Below are 27,254 nucleotides of genomic sequence, written 5' to 3'. Positions count from 1 at the left end.
CATTTCACACTTTAACCAAAGCCTCCCCCTTGCTGCGCTGGACACCATCACCATCACCACTCACCCTGTGCAGGTCAGACACAGCAGCGCGCCGGAACGGACCAGCCAGACGCCACGGCCACCGCTGCGTCCTCAGCCGGAGACGCAGCGCCGCCCAGACGCCCCACCCGGGCCAGGCAGAGCCGGGTCCCCGCGCCTCTGACAGGCCCTCACGGTGTGTCCCTCCTCGCCGCAACCGAAACATTTCATCGCCGACGATGTTGCAAAACTCACGTATTCATAATCATCATAGACATTCAAAGTAATGGACAAAAAAACAATGAAGTGGCGCCACTGTCAGATCTTGAAAAAACACAACATGTTCAGCTTTGAAAGCTTCATAAACTATTCAAGATTAAAACTTATTTTCAAATGCCTACATGGTAACGCTCCTTCCCTCCTCAATGAATTTATTAAAAGACACCAGCACACCACTACAGTTGAGTAGTCAGTCGAGTCAGTCGAGTCAGTCGAGTTCTATTAATACAGTCAAAGTGATGTTTGGTACATGATGAGAAATTGACAATAAAGCTGACTTTGAATCTGCGTTTTTCTTCACGATCGTTTGTTCTCGTCACTTTAAATGTTGCTGCTGCAAGGAATTGTGGGGCGGAATTATTTCCTTTCCTTTGGTAATAGAAGGTCCAGTGTTTCCTATGCTAAAGGAGCTAAGTTAGGAAGCATTGAAGCTCTGGTTAATAAACACTAAGGCTGCATCCCAAGTCTCCTAATTGCATGCCGTTTCCTTCACTTCCATCTTTTCCTTGCGTCCTAGTACCTCCCACCAGGGATGTAAGGAGAGACACAAGGAAACCATGTGAGGAAAGGACACGAGGAAACATGCTTTAAGAGAAATGAGACGACCTCTCCTCTGAAGCGTCACGTGAAGCGCGGCCTCACTCTCTCTGGCCAATCACAGGGAAGCAGGGTGCTGGTTGGGAGGGTTGCGCCCTGTGATTGGTGGAGTAGGGGTGTGTATCGGCGAAGTGACTGTGTGTGCGTTGTTGTTATGACGAGTGTGAGGAAGCAACGTGAGCTGGTTAGCTGTTCAGGTTAGCAACTGTTAGCGAAGTAGCTTGTCGGCACTACTGTGAGTTCCTGTGAATAAACCGGCAAGCTAAAGAAACCAACGTCTGTGAGTCGTACCTGTGGACGTTAAAACATGTTCTGTATCTATAGTTTCCAGATCACACACACCTAACAAGTACTTGTACAAGTACTTACTGCACTACAGCGTACTACAGACACGGTTTCATCACTTTATATATATTCATATTGTATATTTAGTTTCTCATCCTGCCAAGGATATACCTTTATTCATTCTACAGTTAACATCTACTATAAATGTTCTTGAGGCTTGTTGTTGACCCTTCATGTTCCAGTCATCAGACTCTGTTGTGAGCTGAAGTACATGAAGAACTGTGACACACACACACACACACACACACACACACACACACACACACACACACACACACACACTCTCTCTCTCTCTCTCTCTCTCTCTCTCTCTCTCTCTCTCTCTCTCTCTCTCTCTCTCTCTCTCTCTCTCTCTCTCTCTCTCTCTCTCTGTTGTGAGCTGAAGTACATGAAGAACTGTGACACAGAAAACTCATTCAAAGGTTGTATTGAAGCAAAAGAAGCATCATCAAAGAACTGCAAATCCTCCACCTCCCCAGTGGCCCACGGTGTCCCCCAAGGTTCCGTGCTTGGTCCCCTTCTCTTCATCATTTACATCCTCCCCCTTGGACAAATCATTCGTCGTCATGGTCTTGATTTCCATTGCTACGCTGACGACACCCAACTCTATTTCTCCTCTAAGACCATCACCTTAGTCATCAGCCACTCTCACCTCCTGTCTCACTGATATAAAATCCTAGATGCAGCAGAATTTTCTTAAACTCAATTGCAATAAATCTGAAATGCTCATCATCGGCCCTAACTCCCTCACCCGCTCAGCCCAGACCTTCTCTCTGAACATTGATGGCTCCATCGTCACCCCCTCCACCCAGGTCCGCAATCTCGGCATCATTCTCGACCCCAAGCTCTCTTTCCTACCCCACGCCAACCACATCACCAAAACTGCCTTCTTTCACCTCAGGAACATTGCTCGCCACCGGCCCTCCTTGTCCTCTGCCACCACTGAAATTCTCATCCATGCCCTCATAACATCTAGACTTGATTATTGCAACAGCATCCTCTACGGCTCCCCCAACAAAATCATCAACAAACTTGAGCATGTTCAGAACTCTGCCGCTCGATGGCTCACCTCTACCTGCCGCTATGACCACATCACCCCGGTCCTACGCAACCTCTGGAACGCCCTCCCCATCCACATTCGTCAAGCTCCCACCCTATCGTCATTTAAGCAAGCCCTCAAAACACACCTCTTCAAACTCGCCTTCACCTGCTAACCGCTGCTCCCTACCCTCCACCTGTTAACCCCTGCTCCCTACCCTTCACCTTCTAACCCCTGCTCCCTACCCTCCACTGCAGGACTAAATCTGTTGCAGCTTCTCCAGTTTTTTTTCTTATTTTATTTTTTTAGGATTGTTTGTTTTGTTTCTATATTTTTGTTTTGTTCTGTTTTGTCTCTGTCAAGCGTCTTTGAGCATCTGGAAAAGCGCTATATAAATTAAATGTATTATTATTATTATTATTATTATTATTATCATCACAATGAAAAAACACATTACCAATAAAACACCTACATTAAGAATTATGATGTAAAAATTACAGAAGAATATTCTTCATGATCAAAAGTAAAAGCCCTCATTATGCAGAATAAACTCTTTAGAGACTATAATATAATAAACAGCATATTATTGGATCTTTATTACTCATTAACATGTCAGTAGCATGTTAACGCTGCAGCAGGTTGAGATTTAACAAAACAATGCATCATATTTAATAACTTCACAGCAAAGGGTCTGTACTTGGGTACTTTGGTACTTTCTACCATTGATTGAGAGGAAGAGGAAGAAGAAGAAGAGGAAGAGGAGGAGAAAGGAAGCCTCTGACCAGAATGGATTGAAAGAACATTACAGCTAATCTCTTCTCTTCTTCCCGGTCTTCTTCTCTTCCTTGTGGAAGACTTTTCCATCCGCCTGCTTCTTCCAGCTCAGCTTGATGTCGTCGTTCAGCCCCTGGTCCTTCAGCTTCTGTTTGAGCTGAGAGACCAAAACATTGAGAGAAGAAGTCTTCACTAAAGCTGTTGTTCCTCTACATCCTGCATTCTGTCTCACACTGTCCTCATGTGGAAGCTCTGCTGGAGAAGAGCTCTGATTTCCACTAGAACAGCTTTGTTGTGTTATGTTGTCTGGACACAAGTCTACCTTCAGTAATGATGTGTCCACGTCTGCACTGCACATAGCACCTTTACATTGTTCTGATAGTCCACTACCTCACATATATCACCTGCTGGTTCTGTTGTTAATGAGAGGAAGACGTACCTGCTTCAAGAGGCCCTCCATCACCACAGGGTCATTCAGGTCCAGAGAGGAGCTTTTCTGCAGCCTCACCTTCATCACTCGCTTTGCAACAGGAACTAAAACACAAACAACCTTCATCAGTCACAACATGTCTGCTGATAATAATCAACATCCTGGAATGTTTAACACTTTGAATGATAAAAGAGAAAAGTATGGTCATTTTCCATCATTTCTATCTACTGTTGATGTGTTAGGGTAGGTTGGGCAGTTGATCTGCATATTCAATGTGTTTTCTATCCATAACTTTATATTTATAGATTTTATTTTGATCTACTTTTAAGTCCTCATTTAAAGTCTGAGTGAATGATAGCTCACCACTGTAGCAGATGAAAGCTGACAGGACGTCACACTTCAGGGTCTCCCATTGTCCATTGGCACTAAAATATACTGACACACAATCCTCAGTGGGACCACGAGAGTCCAGAGGTTTCCAGTTCCTAAATGAGGAGTTACTTCCATCAGACCACTTCCATCCATCTCTGTAGAGGCCGATCCAGGCTTCTGCTGATGAGGGTAGTACATTCTGTACCCTCTGGTTCTCCTCCAGGTTCCTCACCATGGCCAGGTATGTGTGGTGTTCTCTGCAGTAGCTCTGGGCATCAGTCCACTTCATCAAGGCGTGAATGTGGACAAATGTCTCACTGGGACCTGAAAGTAGAGCAGAGTGAAGTGCTGAGTAGAGGAACCTTAACAGACTACATGATGCAGACCAGTTTATTGTTCTGAATGATTCTCAGCATGAAGGTGGATCAACACGGAGCTGTGTGAATATGAACATGCAGCGTCATTCCAAAAGAAGGAGTGGCATTGTCCCTAACAGGGACCCTTACTACTGAACATGGACAAAAGAAGGAGTGGCTTGTGCCTCACAGGGACCCTTACTACTGAACATGACAAAAGAAGGAGTGGCTTGTCCCTCACAGGGACCCTTACTACTGAACATGACAAAAGAAGGAGTGGCTTGTCCCTCACAGGGACCCTTACTACTGAACATGACAACGGAAGGAGTGGCTTGTCCCTCACAGGGACCCTTACTACTGAGCAGACTGTTTATGTTGTTCCCTGATAGAAGACAAATGTTTCTTCTTCAGCATGATATTAAGCTGTTTTACATTAGAATAAAAATAATCCCTAGTAAAGTTTTCCCTTGATGTGTTTGACCTGGTATTTTCCAGATGTATTGCTGTATTCAAAATGTTCTTGTCAGTCTGTTTGAGTTGTTTTGTGTATGTGTTCAGTTGTAATCAGTTCCATGATTCATTTTGACTTTGGGCTGTGGGATTATTTGTGTTGATGTTCTCTCGTTCTTTAATCTTTTGTTTTGATATGTTTCTATCAGACCTTCAAATGGTTTGTTGGGACATGGAATAAAGGGGGAGGTTTAGGAAGTGGAAAGGAGTCGAGGGAGGGAGGGATGAAGGGGATGAATTGGAGAATAAACGAGAAGGGTAGTGGGGTCTATGGTACTATACACTCTTTAGTGGGGTAATATGGTACTATAAGCTCTCTAGTGGGGTAATATGGTACTATAAGCTCTCTCGTGGGGTAATATGGTACTATGAGCTCTCTAGTGGGGTAATTTGGTACTATACACTCTCTAGTGGGGTAATATGGTACTATGAGCTCTCTAGTGGGGTAATATGGTACTATGAGCTCTCTAGTGGGGTAATATGGTACTATAAGCTCTCTAGTGGGGTATTATGGTATGAGCTCTCTAGTGGGGTAATATGGTACTATAAGCTCTCTAGTGGGGTTTTGTGGTATGAGCTCTCTAGTGGGGTAATATGGTACTATAAGCTCTCTAGTGGGGTATTATGGTATGCGCTCTCTAGTGGGGTAATATGGTACTATAAGCTCTCTAGTGGGGTAATATGGTACTATGAGCTCTCTAGTGGAGTAATATAGTACTATGAGTTCTCTAGTGTTGTAATATGGTACTATGAGCTCTCTAGTGGGGTAATGTTGTACTATGAGCTCTGTATTGGGGTAATATGAGGGTAATAATCCAGTTCAAGATCCTCCTCATCACCTACAAAGCCCTTCTCACTCTAGTGGGGTAATATGGTACTATAAGCTCTCTAGTGGGGCAATATGTTACTATGAGCTCTCCAGTGGGGTGATATGGTACCATGAGGTCTCTAGTGGGGTAATATGGTACTATGAGCTCTCTAGTGGGGTAATATGGTACTATAGGCTATCTAGTGGGGTAATATGGTACTATGAGCTCTCTACTGGGGGAATATGGTACTAAAAGATAGATGACATATGCTCTTCATTTACTAATCCATCTTCTCCTAGAAATACACCTCCATTAACTTAATCTTCGCCTTTGCTTTCCTCTTTCACCCCTCTGTCTCCTAATCAAGTTCTTACCTTGGTAACCTCGGCCCGCCCAACCACCTGCCCCCTTGACCTCATCCCATCTCCCATTCTCCAGTCCATTGCTCCTGACCTTCTTCCCTTTCTCACCCATCTTATCAACAACTCTCTCTCAGCCGGCTGTTTCCCTGACTCTCTGAAGGAGGCAAGAGTTAACCCTCTACTGAAGAAACCCACTCAACCCGTCTGAAGTCAACAACTACAGACCTGTCTCTCTCCTTCCCTTTCTTTCCAAAACTATGGAGCGAGCTATCTTTAACCAAGTCTCCTCCTTTCTCCACCAGAACAACCTTCTGGACCCTCACCAGTCTGGATTCAAGGCCTCAACAGAGACCAGAACAACCTTCTGGACCCTCACCAGTCTGGATTCAAGGCCTCAACAGAGACCAGAACAACCTTCTGGACCCTCACCAGTCTGGATTCAAGGCCTCAACAGAGACCAGAACAACCTTCTGGACCCTCACCAGTCTGGATTCAAGGCAGGCCACTCAGAACACTCTGAACCTTGTCCTCTCACTAATGAGGTCCCTCAGGGCTCCGTCCTGGGTCCTCTCCTCTTTGTACACCAACTCTCTCGGCTCCGTCATTCGCTCGCATGGCTTCTCCTACCATAACTATGCTGATGACACCCAACTGATCCTCTTGTTTCCCCAGTCAGAAACACAGATAGCAGCACAAATCTCTGCCTGTCTGACTGACATCTCTCAGTGGATGTCCACACACCACCTGAACATTAACCCTGACAAAACTGAACTACTTTTCCTTCCAGAAAAAGGCTCTCCCACCCATAACCTCACTATCACCTTCAACAACTCAGTGTTGGCACTGACCCCGACTGCCAGGAACCTCACTGTGACACTCAACAGTCAACTCTCCCTGACTGCCAACATCACCGAAACAACATGTTCCTGTAGGTTCATGCTGTACAACATCAGGAGAATACGTCCTTCTCACCCACAGGTTCTCGTACAGGCTCTGATCATCTCGCGCCTTGACTACTGTAACTCCCTCATGGCGGTCTACCTGCAAGTGCCAAACGACCTCTGCAGCTCATCCAGAATGCAGCAGCTCGACTGGTCTTTAACCTCCCGAAATTCACCCACACCACTCCACTCCTCCGCGACCTTCACTGGTTTCCGGTGGTCGTCTGCATCCGCTTCAAAACATTGGTACTTGCGTACCGTGCTGCGAACAGATCGGGTCCAATCTACATTCAGGACATGGTAAAACCGTACACCCCGACTCGTTCGCTCCGCTCGGCTTCTCAGAATCGGCTTGTAGCTCCGTCACTGCGAGCTAAACACTCAACAAAGTCACTACTGTTTGCTGTTCTGGCTCTCTAGTGGGGTAATATGGTACTATGAGCTCTCTAGTGGGATAATATGGTACTATGAGCTCTCTCGTAGGGTAATATGAGGGCAAATAATCCAGTTCAAGATCCTCCTCATCACCTACAAAGCCCTTCACAACCCTGGACCCCTTGATACCTCTCTGACCTCCTGCACCGACACGCTCCCACCCACAACCTCAGACCTGCAGACGCCAACCTCCTTTCGAAACTTTGTAAATTACTAAATGAACATCACGCTGTATTGAAGAAGACTTGAAACTCATGTTTACTGAGAGAGAGAGAGAGAGCACCACTGACTGTGTGAGAGAGAGAGAGAGAGAAAGCACCACTGACTGTGAGAGAGACAGAGAGAGAGAGAGAGCACCACTGACTGTGAGAGAGAGAAAGAGAGAGAACCACTCAGACGTGAACAGAGTTTGTGACTAGAGGATGTGTATGTAATGTGATGACAAGAGGATGTGTATTTAATGTGATGACTAGAGGATGTGTATGTAATGTGATGACTAGAGGATGTGTATGTAATGTGATGACTAGAGGATGTGTATTTAATGTGATGACTAGAGGATGTTGTTTAATGTGATGACTAGAGGATGTTGTTTAATGTGATGACTAGAGGATGTGTATTTAATGTGATGACTGTCTGTGATGAAGCTGTCCAGGGTGAGAGGGGTCAGCGACAATCTGTCTAGCTCGCTTCAGAGTCCTGAAGCGAACAAGTCCTGGAGGGACGGCAGATTGCAGCCAATCACCTCTCAGCAGAGCGGATGATGCGCTGCAGCCTGCCCTTGTCCTTGGCAGTGGCTGCAGCGTACCAGACGGTGATGGACTTAACAATGTAGCAGATCTTGGGGAATCCAGATGTTGGAGGATGTAGTGGAGGGTCATGTTGACAGTATCGTCTACAGACCTGTTGGCTCTGTAGGCGAACTGCACTATATTCAGCAATTTAATAATAATATGAACTTAGATAACAGGACTGCCCTGTGCAGTATTATTCTCATGCACGTGTCTCATTGTGGCTGAGGCTGTGTGTTAAATGGATCCGCCACCAGGTGGTGCTGTTAACCAGCCAGTAGACTGAATGGACTTTAGTTTTCAACACTCCGTTTTCCGGATCCTAGTTGCGGGTCCGACATGCGCGTGACATGGTGCGGTTCTTAGCTGCATCACATGCATGAAAGAGAAGTACAGAGACGTCCTCCTCCTCCTCCTCCTCCTCCTCCAGTCCGCAAACAGCCTCACACCGGCGGGGAGCGGCATGCAGGAGGCCGGGAGGGACGGGGGCTCTGCCGGGGACATCAGAGAGAAGTTCAGCAAAGAGGAGTCCAGAAGAGAGGAGTCCAGCAGAGAGTCCAGCAGAGAGGAGTCTAGAAGAGAGTCCAGCAGAGAAGAGTCCAGAAGAGAGTCCAGCAGAGAGGAGTCCAGAAGAGAGTCCAGCAGAGAAGAGTCCAGAAGAGAGTCCAGCAGAGAAGAGTCCAGAAGAGAGTCCAGCAGAGAGGAGTCCGGAAGAGAGTCCAGCAGAGAGGAGTCCAGCAGAGAGGAGTCCAGCAGCGGAGACTCTCGGTATCTCAGCGGTCTACCGGAGAGATACCTGACCGCCAAGTTCCACCTGGCGGCTTACGTCCTGTGCTGGGCTCTGCTCAGGTGGCTCCAGGTGAGACTCTCTCCAGGGCCCTATTTCTCGTACCTGGCTTACTGAGTTAGCGGGCTAATTGTCAGGATAAGATGACGTAGGTCAGGCTTTCTCGGTTTCTCGAAGCAAGCTTAGATTAATAACCATAGCAACATAGCCAAAAATGTAAACCTGCTCCCGGGCAGGCTTACTGAAATTCACTGGATAAGCTGGACACTCCCACCGGACAAAAACGGCAGCTTTGATGAAGGAGCGATATTAGTTATATTAGTTTTATAGGGAGAGAGTTATTTCAGATCGCCAGGATCCATCCTTTACATCATCATGACTTCCTGTACGCGGCGCTATAGATTTTGCCGGCAAGAAATAATTTATTTACGAGAGCTTCTCGAGCCGCGGACATTGATCACCACAGGTGCAGCCGATTGCCCGTCTCAGACACAGACTATCAGCCGCTGCATGCCGCGCTGTTCTTAAGTTTATTTAGCGCTTCAGAAACTGATGGATGTGTTGAAAGCACTCATAATTATATGACAGTGTTATTAGTAGAACATACATATCATTATTGTAGAACATGATTAAGGTGATCGTGATGAGAATACAGAGAATCACACACAATTTATTTTCACTGCTTCAATTGATTGAATTTCTGATTATGAATAATACATACATACTGATCCGCCCATACACATATTCAAACTCCTCGTTATATGGTAATCTACACATACATGTATATACATATAGTACATGATTCATACTTGCATACAGTACATATATCCTCATAAGTATATATGTATTCGTAAATATAATCTGATTGATTTGGGTGATGAAGCACTTAACATTTGCCGATACATTTTCCCAACACTGACGCATTTAACTTGTCTGATATATTTGCGACGCTTATGTCTCGCAGCGGGGGCGGAGTTAAGATGCGTTCACGGCAACAATGTTGCAAAAACTTTGGAATATTCGCAATGCGTTTGCTGTGAATGACTACGGTCTTGACTTCCTCATATGCCTTCATGATCATCTCCTGCTTCTCATTAGAGAAATACAAATAGGTTCATTTGAGTGTATTTGCCATTGTACTGTTAGAACATCGTGGTGTCAGTGCTCCATTATTATCCCTTCTGAAGAGGAGCGGGCGCATTTATCCAGATGACTGACGTCTGGCTAGAATTAACGAGACCGTTTCAGCGCGGATCAGCCGTCAAGAAACCCTGATAGCCTGATGTCAATCATCTCGCTAATTTAAGATGGAGATTAGGACATTTGCTTGACTTTGTTTTGCCAGGTACGAGAAACAGGGCCCAAGTCTAGTAGCTCAGTTAGGCTCGAGACAAACTCCTCCGAAGAGTTGAATTACTGCTGATGATGCAACATTATAGACCACATGCAGTCAGTGATGTGATAGATGACGTCTGTTATTCTCAACACGTTGGCAGGAGAAGTGAGTCCTGGCTGATGATGACATAGTTCATGTGTAAGGCAAGGCAAGTGTATTTGTGTAGCACATTTCATCAACAAGGCGATTCAAAGTGCTTCACATAAAACCATTAAAAGCATCAACACATAATGCAGAGAAAACAGGATTTAAAACAGTTAAGAAAACATTAAAACAGTCAAAAAAGCAAAATAAAAAATTAAAATTGAATAAAAGTTGCAGTGCAATTTAAGAAATAAAATGCAGTAGTGAGATGCAGTAATTGAATCTGGTTCAGTTAAAGGCAGCAGCAAACAGAAAAGTCTTCAATGTGGACTTAAAGGAGCTGAGGGTCTCAGCAGACCTGCAGCTTTCAGGACCTTGTTCCAGATGTGTGGAGCAGAAAAGCTGAACGCTGCTTCTCCATGTTTAGTCCTGATCCTGGAACAGAAAGTAGACCCGTCCCAGACCACCTGAGCATCAGATGGTTCATAAGGTAGACCCGTTTTATTATGTTTTATATATATGTGTGTGTTTTTCAAACGTCTTGAAGTAAGATTTTAACATTTTTAATTGGTTTTTACTTGGTTGAAGACTTCTATTGGCCTTACTTCTTCATTATTTGCTAAAATGGGACTCACTTGAACTAGTGCAAACTCCTCAATCAATTTGCATCTCTGGTGAATCACAAGGAACACGACCAGCTGCCTGTGCATCACCCATCATGACACTCCCATGAATGAGTTTGATTTACATTTGAACACATGTAGTACTAAAACTCAGTTGAACTCCAGGAAGGCAAGAGGCAAGCATCTAACTAGGATGCTTAAAAATAATAATCAACTCAAGCTGACGAAACCACATGTGACCGTTTAAAAAAAAATACGTTAGCTTGTTACGGTGGGGTGGAAACCACAAAACTCGGTCTGAGGCCAGGACAGTTTGTGAACGTAGATGATATCTCAAAAGGGCATAATATACAAGATAACATTATAAATGAGGAAAGTCATGTAATTGTGGCATTGAATTGACCACTTTTTCAGTCCTTGCCATGTTTTTAGCGGCTCAAAGACAACGTAAACCATCTTAAAAATAATCCACTGACGTTAGCTTACTCAGTTACAGCGCAGGAAAGTTGGCATGTTCGTTAACTTTTCAGGAGCACAAAAGTCGCTGCTCCTTCGTGTCGAAAAGAGTCAGCTGAGGTGGTTCAGCATCTAGTCAGGATGCCTCCTGGACGCCTCCCATTAGAGGTTTTCCAGGCACGCCCAACTGGTAGGAGATCCCGGGGAAGACCGAGGACACGCTGGAGGGATTATATCTTCCGGCTGGCCTTGGAACGCCTCGGGATCCCCCAGAATGAGCTGGATAGTGTTGCGGGTGAGAGGGAAGCCTGGGTCGGCCTGCTGAACTTGCTGCCACCGAGACCCGACCCCGGATAAGCGGCTGATAATGGATGGATGGATGGATAAGTAAGAAGTAAATGATACGATCGGCATAAAGACAATTATAAAGTGCATAACTCACCATTATGCCGAATTAGTGGAGCCTCGAGCTTGTTTCTCTGCTACGAGCCGGTCCCATCTCGGGGTGACGGGAGAAAAAGACCGACGCGTGTGTTTATGTCCAGTCTACTGACTCTACTCCGTAACTTAAACCTTTATGTGCACTCTGTAACTTAATTAAAACCCGCTTTACGAAGACAAGATGTGGAAATGGAGGCAGGGTTTCAGTTTTTTTTGGTGATATCAGTATACTCTGCCTTGATTTAAATCCAGAACACCGAGTTGAAACAGACTTTTAAGTTTCATTTTTGGGGAAACGTATCACGTAACCTCCTGACATGTGTCAAGGGGTCACGTTTGAGGCTACGCACAGACGGATGTATCCAGTCATTTTTCAAAATATTTTTTTTTTACGACTTTGATTTATATTTTTTTGCATAAATTCTTTCTCTGCGGCCAAGGGACCCACGCACCGGTACCGGGCCGCTAGCCCGGTGGTTGGGGACCGCTGTGTTAGACGAAGTGAAAGTTGATTAAAAACAAAGACCTCCAAATGAGTCAAATCCATACATTTTCTGCATCTTTGACTTTACTGATACAATATAATTAAAGTCTACTTAGTGATTCACAGCTTATTAGAACAAAATTAAGTAAAATGTAATGAATAAACAACATTTCTTGAATTCAGCTTAAGGTAATTCAAAACTGTACATAGTCTTTTTTATTATGTAAAGGTTACTGTTATTTATTTAGCAGATATTAATTAACACAAATTACAGTTTTTACACTCAGGCTGATATAGAGAAAGTCCATAAAGAGATAATCTTATTATTTATTTTTTTAGGGCAAGCTCAATACAATGAGTATTGAGTGCATTGTTGATTTTTGTTTGAGGTTACATTTATTTCGGATTATGATGTGGTAAAGGTTTGCCTCTGCCTGCATATGACAAGGTAAATAACCACATTTCCTTTTCATCCCTTATATTTCCCACACATTCCTCTATATTCCAATGTAAAGTTTCCACCGTGAATATTCCCGAAAGAAGTATACAAATCTGAAGAAAGAGGCTTCATAATATTCACAACTCTAATGTAATGACTAATATGTCGGATCACAATGAAAGCAGAACCAGATGAAGAGATGGTTAGAAACCAGTGTAAACTGGTGGAGGAAGGTGAATAGCAGTGGCTTCCATTCTTTTTGTTTTGTGACCTGTAAAAAGGAATTCCATTTTGCAGATCTGCATCTATACATTTAGAGTGATATGTGCTGATGCAAAATAGTTTGTTGTATTTGTAATTTTAGGGGATGCATTATTAGTTGAAGACATATTAGACATGAAACAGGTGAAGAGGCATGAAGACGTCTGTCATGACTGCACATTGACTTGACAAAACCATTACAAGCTTCATACAATAAGGACGAGGTTGTGTCAGGAAGAACCTCAAGCTGCTACATGTCCATCAGCTCGGCTCTTGTCTTTGTCTTTGCGGCGCTGACTGCAGGGACAAGCAACGTCTTGAATCTGCCCGCTTGAAGGGTCTAGTGGCTCACATCCATACGGCTGATCCACCTCTGCACCAACAAGTTCCTTTATGTCCTTTTGGTTAATTCTTTATTTAGTTTGTTTTGTAATCCTTTTTGCTCTTGTTGTTTGTGTTGACTAAGCACATGACAGGAGAGCGGATGGTGGTTTGAGACATTTTATTCGTATTTGCTTAGAAAGAAGGTCTCCATTGGAATGTATTGTAACTGCTGTGAACCCAAACTGACCACAGCTTTCAATATTCAAAACATCAGTTTTTAAACCTTAAACCTTAAAAGATGAATCATATAAATGTCGTATACAAATGTTGTATTCATTCCTGTGTCCTTTTCTCTCCTCAGAAACTCAGATGCCAGTTTGCTCCACTGCAAGTAAGACCCTTCTTCTTTTGAACTTCTTTTTGACGAGTTGTGTAGTTGTTGTGTCCGGAGCAGCAGGGCTCTGTCTCCTGCAGTAGGGATCTGACACAGCACTAATGATCGCACCAGCCCACGTCAAGTCTCTTATTCCAACATGGGATGCTTGGACAGTGGAGGCAGGCTTAGGAGGGTAAATGATAGGGTAGCTTCCATGGGACCCTGATCAGCCGAGGGCCCTTCCAGCCTCAATAGTGCATGTGGCAAGCAGGGGTCTGATCACATGTTTACCATGCAGCCACTCAGCAGGGGGTAATGGCTCTGGCTCATGCTGATTGGACTGAGAAGCTCTCTTCTCTTAAGCCAAAGCAGGGACTCAAGCTTTGTTGTGACGAGACAGAAAGCTCTGTTCCAGACATCTGTGTTCACCTCTCAGTACGTCTGTAACTGTAACGTTCACTCTGGTTTGGACTTTAATGTTCCCTCTTCTGTGTATTTGTACCTTCATCCATCAGACTCACCGTTTACTGATCACTTTTGGAGCTTTACTGTCTGTGTAACGTTGCCTAACCGACTATTTCCTCCACTTATGAACCACTGATGGTCTGTTACTGTGAAGATTACCAGTATCTTACTAATGCATGGCTTGATTATTGGCACGAGATTATACTATCCTGTTTACCTTGAGACTTCTCAAGTGAGCTTACTTAATCACACATAAGTTGTGCAGATATGCGATTCATTTTTCAGCAGACCTTTTGACAGTATGTGAAAATGTTTTACCTCAACACTTTCCAACAGCAAACCTCTGCTGTTTCTTTTTAAACCCAGTTCTGTTTCCAGTCTGAACATCTTGGTTATCAAGTGCCTGCATTCACGTCATGCACTATAAAGTAGAGCCTTAAAGATAGTTAAAAGAATTGTATGATGGATAATGGACCAGTGATACTTGTACAGTTTATACTGACTGTAACTACAATGTCAACTATCTTTAACAGTGAATAAAAGGATCTGTACAGAGAGACATCTTTGTTAAAGAGTAAAACATTTTGTTTGGTGAAACAAAAAGGACATTCCTATTTGAAAAGAAAAGATCTGTCTCTGTAGGCTCCTTTGCATAATGTGACAGACACCTCCAGTCTGTGCCTGTCAGAGGCAAACAGGCACTATTGTTGACCGACTACAACTCAAAGGTGCTACTGGACCAATGCCAAAGGTCTTTGTTCATATTATTATTAGTAGTAGTTTCAGCTTTTCCTTTTTGGTTGTCTTCTGTCTCAATCACCAGGTGTTGTGGTGGTTCACTTTTACACTGTGATGTGTGTGTTCTATCTTTTATTTAAACAAAGTTTTCATCCAGGATACATCCTTCAGACGCATATTGTAGATCCTTCTGTCGGCTCCTCTCTGAAATCTGAAGTGTTGAATAATGTTTCTTCAGGGTTCAGTGAGTGACAGTGTAGTCTCTGTGCTGGTTTTCATCGCTTAGAGAAGGTCAATTACACACATTAACAGCAGATGCGGAAACTAACCATTACACCTTGTGAGCACATTTATTCACCTAAGATGCTTTGTTGGACCTGTGAGGCACAGTGGGTAATAGAGTTCACAAGCACAACTCAGAGGCAGGTGGCAGGCAAAGTTCTTTAGTCGTGTATTCAGGCAGGGGTCAAAACTAGGAGATCAAACAAACAGGCGACAAATCCGATAAGGGGCAGGCAAAATCCAAGGTCGGCAAGACAGGCAAAAACAGGGTCAGAACAGGTAGGCAAAAATTACAAAGATATGCTGGAGAGTTTGGCACAATGGACAAGACAATCTGGCAGAGGACACGTGCAAGTGAGGGGACCTAAATAGTGAGCTAATGAGGGAACGGGCTGCAGGTGAGCTGGGCGTGAGGGCCAGGTGACGGTGATGAGGTGTGAGTAGCAGGATCTGGAATGACAGGAGAGTGATTAGAACTGACAGACAGGATGAAAACACTTAATATGACGGGGAATCCGTGACAGGACCGTCTGATCACCTTTTACCTGGTTTCATGTTTTTGGATTGCTGCTAATGCACTTTTTATTTGAATCTTAAAAGACTTACATAACGTCTTCTTCTCACTGAGTGGTTGAAACCATTTGGCACCAAAGACTTCTGATGTTGAGGTGTTTTGTAACTCTTCGGTTCTTAGTCATGGTACCTTGTGTCAGAAGAGGACATCATTGTTGTTCAAGAAGAACCTAGAACAATATGTATTGAAAGAATAGAGTCAAGTGGGACTGCACTGCACTGCGTAAGCCTTTAAAACCTTTGTGTTGTTTGGGCTCCTCTACACTGCAGTGCCAGGCAGAGAAAGCCCTTCCAGTACTGTGGCCTCCACTTAAGCCTTTATATCCCAGCTCATGCAGTACGACCATTAGTGCTGGGTTCCCTTGAGAGTGGAGCGTATTGTGTCAAAACCAAACTACATTCCACATCATGAGGAAGCGGCGTGGGCAATGAGGAGACCTGGATGATGTACAACTGTATGAGTTAAGTCTGGTTCACTGTGGAGCTCAGAAACCTTAGCAAACAGCAGTAACAGATCTGTAGGAGTTGACTGGACCTGCTGCTGCTCATTCAGCTTCTGTTGTGTTCCCAGATTTAGAATTCAATCCTTTCAAAAGCAGGACTTCCCTTCCTGAAGAACTATGGGTGAAGAAGTACATTTAGACCGTCTCTTCATCCTAAAAGACAGGTATCGCTCCTTAGTTTCACAAAAAGTCTGGGAAAGCTTCTGGAAAAGTTGGGCAGTGGAATAGTCTAATAATAGTACTAATTGATCACCTCTACATCAGAATACACAGGTGTCATTTAGTTCTCTCCTTTGTCGTTAGCAACAGACAAGAGCAAAGAAGCTTTTCCAATGAATGTAACACCTGTGGGGCTGTCTGGACCTGCTGCTCACGGGATTCCTCCAGTGCCCCCATTGTAGACTGTGATCCAGCACTAACAGTAGGAATTACTGTTATTTTCAACCGCAAATTGTCCCCAAAGGAAAACTTTGTCAACATATTTGATCTAATAAGATAACATTTTAGTCTGTTCATCTCACTGCAATCCTTTCAGGGCTCTCAAGTGTCACGCATTAAGCGTGACTGTCACGCATTTCGGTCTTAAGTCACACCCTCCCGCCACACATCGTATTTCTCACGCTGAAAAAAAACTCTAGGCTATTTAATGTGCCGCAGCGCGCAAACATGACCTGGTCGCGCTGCCCTCACCATGGAGGAATCAAGCACGTCTCCCCCGAATCCCCTGAACTCATCAGCCAATCAAAAAAAAGAAATGGGCTACACGAATAGCCAATCAGAAAAACATATCTGTTGTATCTGGGTGAAATGTAGTCCAGCAACCAATGAAAATTAAGCTAATAATAATAATATGGGGGGAGTGGGGGGGTTCATATTATGTCTGGGTTCATAATATTATATTTATATTATATTATTTGGGTAAAAATTGCAATACTACGCTGTATCGATTTTTTCCTCACCCCTAGTAAGAATTCAAGATGGCTAGTGTAGTAAATTAAAAAAAACACATTTCATAAGGTATACCATCATATTTCTATTTTGCGTGTGAAATAGAAGGTTTGGTCAAAACAAAATGTGCTTCTGTTATCCCAGTGTGAGAAAAGTGGGATTCTAATCTGCCTCGAGTAAAGTGCCAGCCAGAATAAAAAGGATTGCTGCACAGCCTCCTCCTCTCTCTCTACTCTTTTGTGTGGTCGGCTGCATAAATCCAGGCCGCTGTGGAGAGCTAGACAGTTCTGGTTTTCCTGCGTCTCGCCACAAGATGTTTCTTCAGCGCTGCAATGGCACAGGTGAGATTGTTTCTCTCAATGTGAACGTGAGGAAGTGTGAGGAAGCAGGAAGAGTTCCGGTCCACGGAGTCTCTGCATGTGGCAACAGCAGGAGTTTGTTACGTAACAACCTCCCTCATTACTTCCACTTGTTTGATTTGTGTTGTCTTTGTTCCACCGTAATTTAACCGGCTATATCTCTGATGCATCAACACATCTTCTTGTCAGTATGGGAATAGCAGTACGGCTCTGAACTTCAGCCTCTCTTCTTTGGGTTGCTTGGCAGTTTCTGAGATCAGGCCAAAGCCTATTCTTCACTTCGACCCATTGTATCCTCCCTCGGTTAGGGTTGGCATCCTGCCTCAACAGCTTTGTAAAGGGGGAACACCTGCTGGTAGCGGAATATTTTTTAACCCGGTACATTCCCATTTGAAAGGCTTCTTTTAATACATTTTCTTTATGTAATAACTATTGTTTTGGATTATTTAAATAGTTTTTTTCTTCATGTTGCCAGGTTGGGTGGCTCTAAACAGCCCCCTCTAGCTCCACATGGAGAAGAGTTCTTTCAGTAGTGCCAAACAGAGCTGTAGAGACTTAAGAATGCTTTGTTTCTGTATGAAGAAAGATAATTTATAAGCACTAGTTGCGACTGAAAAGCAAGTGCTTTTGAAGCGTTTGTCTGCAAATACTTCCCACAAGGAAGGTGATGGATTCCCCCCAAAATCAAGGTGTGCTTCAGTAAATACTATTATATTATATTATCATTACTAAAAAATATTATTATTAATATTACAAATTATCCTCAGAGGGCTTTACAATCTGTACACATCCTCTGTCCTGTCCTCACATCGGATCAGGAAAAACTCCATAAGAAAAACCTTTAAGGGGAGAAAAAGGTAAGACACCTTCAGAGAGCAACAGAGGAGGATCCTCTATCAGGGGTGGTTCATGTTCCCAATGGGCTGAACCAATAGGCTGAACTTAATTCTGTTCAATATTAATTGTATTACTTTATAAAAAAAATGTAAATTATCTGTTTTTGAGCTGCTACTGGTACATGAAGTGACTATGTAGACTGGTTGCAATAAGGCTATGAAAATATGTCAAGATTTTTTTAGTTTTTTTAAGATCAGAGCAACTTATTAAACATCTCAACACCTCTCCATATCAGTTACATCCTATGCAGTTTGGTTACAGGGCGAATCATTCAACTGAAACAGCCAATTGCTTTCTCCTCAAGAACTTGAAGCTTAAAATGGATAAAGGGGGTGTAGTAGTAGCGGTTTTTCTTGACCTTAAGAAGGCGTTTGACATGGTTAATCACAATGTCCTGATTAATAAGCTGTCAAATTTAAATTTTTCGCGAGAGTCTCTTGCCTTGCTGAGGTCCTACCTTGAGGGAAGAACCCAGTGTGTCAGAGTGGTGTTTCATCCTCTACTCTGAGATCTAATGTGGGAGTACCCCAGGGTTCTATTTTAGGGCCTTAATTATTCAGTTTATACATTAATGATTTGTCGGGTGTGTGCAATGGGTGTGATATTCAAATGTACGCTGATGACACAGTGATTTATGTGCACGCAAAGAACAAAGAGCAAGCTGCACTTAAGCTCACGTCAACAATGACACATGCAACTAAATGGCTTTCAGATTCCTGCCTTCACCTGAATGTTAAAGACTGTTTGTATGTTCTTCACAAAGAGGGCTTCAAAGTGTCACCAGAGCCAGATGTTTATGTTGTTGGTCAAAGGCTACAGGTCGTATCAGATTTTAAATATTTAGGAATTTGTATTGATTCTAATCTCTCTTTTAAAAAGCAGGTAAAACATGTGACAAAGGTTTAAAAATGTAACCTCATGAATTTTAGATATATAAGAAACTGTCTACCCATGCAGGCTGCAAAACTATATTTTAATGCAATGATTATCCCCCATCTCACCTTCTGCTAAACCAGCTGGGCACAAGCCAGCAGCACGACATTGAAACATATCCATATTCTCCATAAACAAACTCTAAAGACACTGGATAAAAAAACTAAAAGTCACCATCACTGCATTATTCTCATCAAACACCATATCTTGAGTTGGGAGAACCTCATTAAATTCACTGATGTGTGTCTGGTTTTTATAGTTTTACATGGTATGGCTCCGTCTCCGCTCAGTGATTTTATTAAACAACACACTCAAAGTGGAGACACACTAGATCTGCTTCAAGAGGCGATTGTGTCATTTCACAGAGGTCAAGCTCTTTTAGCAAATCTGCATTTTCGGTGAATTCAGCAAACTCATGGAATGCTCTTCCATCACATATATGCACACAAAAAACGTACAAGACATTCAAACATAGCCTTAAGAAATGGCTTGTTGCCATCAGGTGTGCAATCATTAATGTTGTCCTGTACTGTCAGTCCTGCCTGCTTATTTGGTGTATGTGTGCATCTGTCTTGTGTTAATGTTTTTCTATGTGCCTCCAGTGTTTTATATATGCATCTATTGTGGATACACTTTTCTTTGATGTGAATCAGTTGTGTCTATACATTACTATTTGTCAGATGAAAATTAGCCTCTCTGGCTAACTGTTGATTAGTGTGTATTGTCACTGTAAAAATAAATAAATAAATAAAAATAAAGAAGATGCCCAGGTTTACAGCTTCAGGGGGGAGGGGCGACACGGACACAGGGACACAGGGACACGGACAGACAGACGGACATACTACATAGTGGTACCTCACAGTACTACAAAGTAATACCTCACAGTACTAGTGACTCCATCTGTGCTTTTATAAACAATAGAATAAAGAGCATTGTAATCCCTTTCAAGTAAACCAGATCGCTCCATCAGACAAAAAAAAAGAAAAGTGCTATCACTGTCAACTAATATTGAGTTCGAGTAAATATCTTATTGTGGAAAACAATTAGCTATTTTCTAACTTTTAAGCACAAGGCGCGGAGTCACACAGCTCATCAATAGGCTCGTTCGAGATGAGCCAGTTATGCGCAGAATCGATCGGCGCGCAATGCATGCTGGTTAGATTTGTGTCCGACTTGGTCCCGACTTGCTCTGACGTCATGCACACATGGTCAACAATGCTCTCACGAGATCAAGGCGGCCGTTGATTTTAGAGCCAGGCGCAGCAGTAGCTCTCCCCCGACTGCCTGGGCCAGTGCATGATGGGAAACGCCTGGCTGTCTCCACATCAGAGAGCTGATTGGCTCTTAGATCTGACAGCAAACACCACGTGTTGGAGAACATTATTATTGTATGTGTAGTTGTAATACTTAACGCTGGATTGTTCACTATTCGTCTCATGTTTAATCTTAAAACATATCTTGTGTGGTTGTTAATACAAAATCGTATTTATATAACACACATCTAAACCAGTAGTAATGTATTTCACAGGCAGACATTAAAAGAACAAAGGATGCAGCTACACACACATTTCTACATGAATATATATTTACAAACATATGAATAAATCCAAACGTGATCTGTAAACTACAAGTAGACAAAAGTTCGGAACTAACAGGAAGTTATTTTTTCTGTGACTTCCTGTGTTTACTTTAAAGGCAGCCTAAAACTGTCCGACTTGACCGCAGTTTATTGACAACGCCTCCTGCTGCGGCCGCTGCTCTCGCCTGGATTCCAGGCGCAGCTCTAATGCCGTGTTCACACCGGACGCGACGCGAATTTGCGGCGCGCGTCCACCGCGGAAGTTTACTCGCGCGAGTAGAAAGAGGGTGTTCACACCAAACGCGAATTTGCGGCGCGACCAAAGGGGCGTGGCTTAGCTCTGTTGCTTGCCTCTGTGAGAGACAAGCGACGAAGCTTTCATTTCCGCTATCGACCATGGAATAAATAACCACTAGTTCTGCTTTATACCTGTTGTGGAAGTCCCAAACATGTCGGAACATGAAACGCCCTCGTATTTAGGTTCATAACATCATCCGTAGCCGCACACAGCTCGGTGAATTTCACCGACTCCTCCAGGAACTGCGTCTCGCGTATCTCCGTAAAACGATACCGATTATGCCATCCACCATGGAAATAACCACCAGTTCTGCTTTATACTTGTTGTGTAAACTCCACATATGTCGGAACATCAAACTCCATGGTGTCTGGGTTCATACTATTATCCGTAGTCCCACAACAGCGTCTCAATGAAGTCGCTGTCAGCGCTGGTTCAGGCGGAGCAGCAGCAGTTTCATTCAGAAACGGGGAGACGGCGGTGGTGATGGGGCGGAGCTTCTCAACGCTGATTCTCAACGCTGATTGGCTGCCGCAACTTTGCATCACGCGATTTCTCCGCCAGAGTTGGGAGAATTCAACTCACACGAATTCGCGCCGCGTCCTTCGCTTTGTTCGCCCCAGGTCAAACGTTCTGTTCGCGCCGCCTCCAACGCGTCTATCTCGCCGCAAATTCGCCAATTCGCAAATTCGCGCCGCAGCGCGTCTGTGGATTGACTTAACATGTAAACTGGTCGCGCCGCAAATTCGCGTCGCGTCCGGTGTGAACACGGCATAACGAACGAGCCGTGTCACTGCGGTTGCGCACGCAGCCGCTCCACAGGAGCACCGGGCTGTTTTACCCGGTGCGTTTTTGCCAAGGCGTTTTTGAAGCGGCTGCACTTTTAAAAGTGCTGATAGCTTAAACTAGTGACAGCTTACAGCAGCAAATCCCATTGTGAAAAGCACGCGACATCTTGTTCGCCGCTCTCTCTCTCTCTCTCTCTGTCTCTCTGTCTCTCTCTCTCTCTCTCTCTCTCTCTCTCTCTCTCTGTTCGCTGTCTCTCACCTGTGTGCAGCGCATCGGGCCGTGCGTGACACAGAGCAGAGAAGTAGACGCGATCATGTAGAGACATAAATGACAAGCTGTCGTGTAGATACGATCAATAACATACGGCCGTTTAGTTTGTTTGATAACAGAACAAGGTGTAGACCTGTTCTATAGGAAAGAAAATCTTACATAACTTCTGGTATCTGGCCGTATAGAAAAAATAGGGGGGCGCCCCTGTAGTAGAATAACAATGATAATAAAAGCAGTAATAGCAATGCAACTTATAATAATAATGATAATATCAGTGGGTGTCAGTAGGACCAGATAGAACCACGATCAATGTAAACCTGTGAGGAGAGAAAGCACAAAGACTGGAAAAGAAGCTAGTGATGAGAATATGTTTCCTTTCGTGTGGAAAAGCTTCCAGTATTCAGCAAACCAGATCTTGAATTCATCCATAATTGAAACAGCATCTGAAAGTGAAAGTGGTTTAAGTTGCTGATTGTTTCATAAGGTTTCTAAAAAGTGTTATTTATACCCTCCACATTGTACTCTTGGTGATCGAATGTTTAGTTTTGACCAAAAAGCTAATTTAAGGTCATTCATAGTTGACTGCTTTCGTTCATGTGCATATGCATGGACTTTTGATCAAACCAACCATGAAGGGACCAGTGCCATGCCAAACAAGCTAATGTTAAATGGACTGTACTTGTATAGTATCGTGCTTCTCTAGTCTGCTGACCATTCAAAGCACTTTAACACAACTCTAAATGGATCATTGACAAAATGAACATCACGCAGTATTGAAGAAGACTTGAAACTAGAATGTCAAAATTCACACATGCAAGTTGCTACCTGCCCATCTACCTGCCCATCGGGACTAAACACTCATCCACACCTTCGGGAGGTGAGGACGAGTGTCTCACACCAACATTGACTAGAGGAGCCGGTCTTCTGATTGAGGGACGACTCTCTTCTGAGCCCTCTAATGGTAACACTGGTCTGGTGGTAAGACATGTGCCACACAGGAAGGGCTGTGGGTTGAAAACAGCGCTTCTCAGAGCTGTGGCCTTTATTGTCCTGCCTCTTTCTTTCTTCTGCCTCGTTCTCCTTCACAATGTGAGCAGTGGCTGTGACTCCTACTCCATGTAGCCCTCCATGTTTGTGTAATAATTCTGCACACACACACTCACACTCGTCAGTGAATCAGGGTCTCGAGGCAAAGCCGCCACATTCCTCCCAGAGGGGTCGGGTTGGAGTGGGTTGGTTGGTGGGCGTCTGGCCAGCCTTCAACAGGCTGTTGCAAAGTTGACACAAGAGAGAGGCTCAGGAATTTGTCTCATTTCACATGCAGCCAGCTGAGGGGAACACATGAAACACTCCGCTGTCCCGTTTCCCATGCTCCCTCGTTGGCTGGAGTCTCCTTCTCGTTTGACTTAACTATTGGAGGACTTAGATAAAGGATGGTTTATTATAACTGAATACGTGATCATTGCAAGGGTAAATTCCTTTATCAAATGAATATAGACATAATGGCAGCATCATGATATCAGCTCTGTATCATGATATCTTAAAAGTTTATAGTATTATATATATATTTCAATAGGTCCTTATGTAGCGCTAGTTGTTGCTTAGAAAATAGTGATATGGAGCATTCGATAAATGTACTGTCAATCAGGCCACATATGAGACATGGATTAGCTAGCTAGCATCACAATGGATTAGCTAGCTAGCATCACAATGGATTAGTTAGCTAGCATCACAATGGATTAGTTAGCTAGCATCACAATGGATTAGCTAGCTAGCATCACTCCCCACCGCTAGCAGACGGGTTGACCAGCACCCGGGCCCACAGGCTCACAGCCTCGTGGGCATTCATCCTGCTCAGTGCAGCTCACACGTCGGTTAAAGGTCTGCAGGGAGCGCCACAGCGATGACTGCATCCCGGTTTTCCCCCGTCAGCGTGCATGAACATCGTTCAGCTCATCTGGGAAGGGGGCGTCGCTGGTTTTTAGTCTGTGATGGACCGGATCCCTTGTGTTGTTGTTGTTGAGCTCTTCTGGAGGCCTCTAGCTCCGGATGAACTCCATGATGTGTATGATCTGAAAGTGGTGGCAGGGGCCATCAGCAGTATTGAATGTGTACTGAATATATTGTGAATGCTATTTAACAGAATCCCCAAATCATTTTGCATATTATTTAGATATACTTTTGATATTTTAGGCTTCCCAGAATGTACTTATGTCCTTAGGATTTAATTACGCTCGTGTGCGCGTGTGCGTGTGTGCGTGTGCGTGTGCGTGTGGTCGTGTGCGTGTGCGTGTGTGCGTGTGCGTGTGGTCGTGTGCGTGGGCGTGTGTGTGTGCGCATGTGCGCGTGTGTGCGTGTGCGTGCGTGTGTGTGTGTGTGTGTGTGTGTGCGTGTGTGGTCCCAGTTTAGCAGCACTTGGGTCCTGGCCTCCTCCCAGAGCCCAGTAAAACCAGTGTTTCCAGTTAGAAAGGACACATGTTAAGGTGAAGCCAGACTGGGAGCGGAGTGAGTCCACTGTCTCTGAGTCCTAGTTCAGTGGCATCTATGCTAGTGACTTGTAACCATGCTAATGCCTGCTTGTCAGTCATTGCCTCACCTGTACGTAGAGGTCGCAGCAGCATGAGCATACAGGATTTACCCATAATCTACTGGAGACTGTATGGTGGATTCTTATTAGAAGAGAAGCAGTATTTGAAGTTGTAGTCTTTGAGCTGTTCACCAGATAAGTCCTCACTGTTGAAATGTGATGCACAGGGTTTCTGTAGCTGGCCTACTCTCTTTTTCTCAGCCTGCCTGTGACAGACGGCCTACCTGTTCTTTACTTTCACACCCACAGTGAACGAGCTCCACCTTTCTCCTCACTGCTCAGTGCACTCTTACTGAACGCTGTGCTGATGCGTACGGCCATGTGCTGATGGGTCCAGAGTTCAGAATGACTGTAGCTGTAACAGTAGGTCTCTGGGAACTCGAGCCTCCCTCCCGAGAAAAAACTGAACATTTAAGCAATTCACGCATTTAAAAAATACTTGACGTCATTCATTTTTGGAATAAGGATTGGATAAATCTGTCAATAATCCATATCTTTGTTATTGTCACACCAACAATGAATGTATCTGTCATGTCTTGAAGTCTCATTTGGACTCAACCCCACATACACCGTTCTGCCACCACTGATACTCACTAGAGCGCCAACGTAATGTTGAGTAATGTTCGATGACAGATTTTGATTTTAAAACCTTTATTTTACAATCAGCATGACAGAACAAAGAGTTGTTCTCATGACAACAAATCAACACAGTGACTCTTCATCGTTGACTAAAAAGGAGCGTTAAATATTAAGTTGTCTCCAGACACATATTGCATTCTTGTAGCACCATTTTTTAATAAAATCCTCCATGTTGTTCATACTTCTAAAATCAATCCAGACTGGCTTTGACTAATGACCTGAATACAGGAAGTGCGTCCTGTCCTTCCTGCTGCTGTATATCACCAGCTTGGCCTCTCCCACCACCAGGTTGAGTAGCTGCCACTTTGAGGCGTTAACCTTTCTATAGCGAACTCCTAAAATAAAGGTGGTCTGAGACCAGGTTTCACCAAACCGTCTAAAAACAATGTGCAGAGCATTAAAAAGGCTACAGAGTCTTTTACAATCATAAGAATAGTGAAAAACGCTCTCCGCTGCCTCACAGAATGGACATAGACTAGAAATAGTGGGGTTCAGAACAGAAATAAAAGCATTGACAGCAACGTGTAAAATCCTCCACTGCAGATCTCCAGTTCTTTCTAATGTGAGGTTTATATTAAACCCTCCATCCTGGTTTCACGTCCAGCTTCTGTCTCCACACTGTCCGCTCTCCCGTTCAGTCTGGTCTTGTTTATCACTTTCACGCACAGTGTGTAGACAGCTTTCCTTTTAGCTGTGTAAAGGTCCACAAGTTGACAGTCCAACCCACTTAGTAACGTTCCAGAGACCCAAAGTAGGTCAGGAACAAAGCCCAGTTCCTGAACGGGATCCATGGAGTCAGGTATCTCTTCTCCGCTCTCAGGCTGGAGTGTTGGTTCCCTCTGAACGGTTTAGGGCAGGGGTGCCCATACTTTTTTGGCTCACGAGCTACTTTTAAAATGACCAAGTCAAAAAGATCTACCTACATTAATAATGCTTATATATATAAAGCATTATTAATGTATAAATATACAAAGTATACTTTATATTTATAATATTGGTGTACCTTGCATAACTGCATGAACCCTTATGACACAATACAATTTTGTACATTTTTGGTCATTACATTTTACTCTGATGACTTCACTGCATGGAACCAGCAGGGTTGCATAGTCCGGACAGTAGCTGCTGGTAGTCAGCGTCAGGCAGACCAAATGGTCATCAGTCATGGTGGACTAAATCTTTTTCATGTGGGAAAAGGCTGACTCTAGGGCTGCAACTAACGATTATTTTCATAAACGACTAATCTATCGACTATTTTTTCGATTAATCGACTAATCTAATGACTATTTCCCATAGCAAATTAAGAATAGTAACTCAAAATGTTGGAATTTGAACTTCAAATGTATTTGAGTAACAAGATCTGAACATCAGAACATCATCATAACAAATAAATTAAATAGTAATACAAATTAAAGTGCAAATATGCTTTAAAAGTAAAGAAAAAGTACAAATAAAGCTTTAAAGGTAACTCAACATAGCAATCAAGCCTCTGAAAGTGCAAAATAACTAAAGAATAACTGGGCTGCAAGTGCCATTCACAGTCCAAAAGTTTAAAAAAATTGTCCATCCTACCCGATAATTAAAGCGCAAGGGTTTAAAAGTAAATCAAAATGACTCATTACAGTCCCACGTCTTGCTGCTCCCTCCTTCAGGGGAACACACAATTTACAC

The sequence above is a fragment of the Taurulus bubalis genome, assembly GCF_910589615.1.
Source record: "Taurulus bubalis genome assembly, chromosome: 18".
Classification (NCBI taxonomy): Eukaryota; Metazoa; Chordata; class Actinopteri; order Perciformes; family Cottidae; genus Taurulus; species Taurulus bubalis.
Note: the sequence above shows the minus strand (reverse complement) of the source record.